Here is a 3,717-nt window from a genome sequence, read left to right on the forward strand (position 1 = left end):
CGCATTCCGCTCTGTCGCCTCCCGGAGGTCGGCATCAGGGTCTATCCGCCGAGTGGTGGCGGGCATCTCCGCTGACCCCATGACGGAGGCGGCGGCGACCCGCTCAAGAGAGAGGGGAGCCCTGAAGAAAGAGGGGCGAGTAGAGACTCAGACAAAACACGAAGAAAGAATAAACTTTGAAGTTAGTATACTTACGCAGAGACCAACGGCGTCTTCTTCACTTCCTTACGGAAGCGGATGGCCTTCGCGGCTTCCTCGTCCCGCCGGGTCGCCGCAGCCGAGCCCTTGGGCTTCTTCGGCCAGCTGCCGAACAAAGTCGGCACAGCCCGATGCTTCTTCCCGCCGTCTGGAGCGCCCGACACGGCAGAAGAGCCCACGCTCGGCTGGCTGGCTCCTGGCCGATGGCGAGGGGCGACTCCTCCCTCGGTGTCGTCTTCAGGCCAGTCGGCAAAGGTAGCCGAGGGCCTGAAGTCGCCTGTCGTCCCTCCACCTCCCTCGGCGTCGTCTTCCAGAGCCGCCGCCCCCAGATAGGGGTCGTCGACGTCGCTCTCCGCCCGATCGGCGATGAACTCACGGGCCGGCCCCGAGGTGCCGGCTGGTGGGTGAAGAAGGGGATTCTAACCAAAAGCAGACTGATCAGAACAAAACTCGGCAAGAAGAAGACAATCCAAAGAAAGAAAAGAAAGGCGACTCACCATGTGCGGGGGGTTGGCGTGGGAGTATGGCTCCTTGCCGAATCGCCAGTCCTCCGGGAGCCTGTTGTCCGAGAGGTAGTTCACCATCAGGGCCACCTCTTCGTGAGGCCTGTCCTTGGTGCACATCCGACTCGGGTCGCGGCCCTCACTCATCTGGCATATCAGGTGAGGGCGGACTTGGAGTGGGAGAACTCGGCGCAAGACGAAGGCGGCCAGCAGGTCCGGACCAGTCAAACCCTCCGACCGCGTCAGCACTCGGAGTCGCGTGATGGCGCCGACTCCCGCAAGCGTCAGCGACCTGGCCCGGTACGACCAATTGAGCAGTCTGCCAGCCGGCGGGCCGGCTTCGAAAGCCGGCAGATTGACCCAGTCGCCCCTCGTGGCGACGTTCCTGACGTAGAAGTAGGACCGCTGCCACATCTTCACCGACTTCAACAGCGCGATGGAGGGGAAGTGGTTGTCGGCTCCTGTCCTTCGCACGACGATGAAGGCACCGCACTGAGCCGGCACGCCCGTGGCCTGGGTGCCGAGCTTGGAGAAGAAGAACTCCCCCAGAGCTCGAGGGTGGGGAGGACTCCGAGGAAGCCTTCGCACAGAGCCACGAAGGCGGACAGCAGCACCACTGTGTTGGGGGTGAGGTGGTGCGGCTGGAGGCCGTAGAACTCCATGAATGACCGGAAGAAGCTGCTCGCCGGCAGCCCCAGCCCGCGCAGGCAGTGCGAGCAGAAGATGACCCGCTCGCCCTCCTGCGGGGCGGGGGAAATCTCCCCCTCCAGCGTGAGACGCACCTGCACGCGGTCCTTGCCGGGAAGCCGACGGGTCCGGCGGAGGAACTCGATGTGGTCTTCATGGACTTCGGAACCGTCCCAGGTGCCGGAGCGCACTGGGGGAGGCGCGACCGCAGAGGAAGAGCTCATCGCGAGCTGTCGCTGCGGTGATCACCGGAGCTTGGGCGTGCGGCGGAGCGAGGAAGAGAAGAGGAAGCAGGAGAGCGAGGAGCTGCGAGGAGGAAGAAAGCAAGGGGTAGTGGGAAGGAGGGGCGTGCGTTCCCCCCTCTTCCCCCTACTTATAGCCCCGTGGGCTGCGAAGCCGAGGGGGCGGACGTGGGGATTTACTGCGCCCGCAACCCCACGCCCCCCACAATCCACGTAAAGTTACTGCACGCAGTAACTTCACGGGAATCCCAACCGTCCACCGGGCCGCAGCGGATCTGCTCGGGCGCCGAGGTGCGGTAGTGGCGGGCCCCGCCTACGGGCCTGTCCTGTCGTGCGCGTGGGCTGGCAGGATGGCCTGGCCACGTGCCCTCGCGTGATAGGCCAAGAACATGCAGCGGCCTGGAAGCTTAGCTAGCACGCCACTTGAAATCCCGCCGAGACGTTCGAACTACTGAGCAAGTCGGAATTGAGTGAGTCCGAGTTGGGCGAGTCCGACTCCTTCTAGTCAGCCCGGCAGAAGTCAATCAAGACCGTGTGTTAAGCACCCGGAAAGAGAAACTGCTGAGGCTTCTCGGCCGATCGTCCGCGGCGCCTCACCAACTTCGGGGACTACTGTCGGAGTAATGGGCCACGGGTAGGCCAACTCGAGCCCCATAACCTTTCAAGACATCGGGGCAGGCTGCGCCCCTCAAGACCACAGGGCGAAGAGCCGCCTCCTGGGGAGTCTACCACAAGGCGGCCGACTGCCCGCTCACGGCCGAGTCCCAGGGGCGACTTCCAGAGAAGCCGGCTTTGGGGAGTCAGCCGGCGACTCCAACAAACTGTGACCTCATCGAGGGGGACGGGGCAGGGGCGTGGCTACAATGAAGCCCACTCCCCGCCCCTTACCAAGGGTAGGCATGGCTACAGCGCGCCGTACTAGGGAAGATCTCCCTGCGGCGTGGTACTGTTGCCCAGCCGGCCCTGACATCAGCATCACTGTACCTGGTCCTGCACCCACGACGGCTTGTCTGTACATCCTGGAGGCAGCGGGGCCCACCAGTCAGCGAGACCTCGGGAGACGGCGGGAGAACCGCCAGTCGGACCCGTCGGGAGTCGGCCCCGGGGAGTCGGCCGAGCCCTCCCCCGGGGCCCACGCGCCATTAATCAAGAAGAGATGGGGAGTGGCCATAGTGATCGCCCGCCAGGCGGCGGGGCTGTTGCCACGACCCCAGGACCGAGCTTGCGTCATCAGGAGCACGCCTATAGTAATCAGCAGCCGGCAAGACCCGCCCGCGGCGGACGCGGCCTGTCGGCTCCATACCAGACCAGTCGGCGGGGCCCACCAGTCGACGGGCCCCAGCAGTCGGCGGAGAAGTCGGAGGTCGGAGGCACTGACGGCTGGGCCCGCGCCCAGTCAAATTACCATTGTACCCCTAGGGGGTAGGCCTATATAAACCCCCCAGGGCACCCATGCAAAGGGTTGCATCCCAGTAGTTCTATACCATACCAGATAGAAGGAGGGAGCTAGCCTTGCCCTCTCCTACCACCAGACATAGCTCAAGGAGCAACCGTGTAAACACTTGACCATAGTGATCATGCGGAGACCCCGCAGAGCAGCAGTAGGGGTATTATCTCCCCAGAGAGCCCGAAGCTGGGTAAGATTCGCTGGCGTGCATTCCTTTGCCTCATCCCGTTTCCAGGCACCGGCGACGTTCTACTCGCCCCCACCATGATAAGCCATCCATTGGCATATGTCGCACCAAACCCCCGACACTTGGGTAGAGCCGGGAGATGAGTTCGTGTTCGAGGTACCCGTTGAGTATGTTTACGAGGATCAAGCTTTCGTCTTCTCAGAGAACTTTGCAGGCAAGATGACAATACCCTCGAAATCACTTCTATCTTTGCTTGCTAGTTGCTCGCTCTATTGCTATGCCTATGCTGCGATACCTACCACTTGCTTTATCATGCCTCCTATATTGCCATGCCAAACCTCTAACCCACCTTGTCCTAGCAAACCGTTGTTTGGCTATGTTACCGCTTTGCTCAGCCCCTCTTATAGCGTTGCTAGTTGCAGGTGAATATTGGAGTTCGTTCCATGTTGGAAC

Source organism: Triticum dicoccoides, chromosome 5A (assembly GCF_002162155.2).
Source record: "Triticum dicoccoides isolate Atlit2015 ecotype Zavitan chromosome 5A, WEW_v2.0, whole genome shotgun sequence".
In the NCBI taxonomy this organism is placed as follows: domain Eukaryota; kingdom Viridiplantae; phylum Streptophyta; class Magnoliopsida; order Poales; family Poaceae; genus Triticum; species Triticum dicoccoides.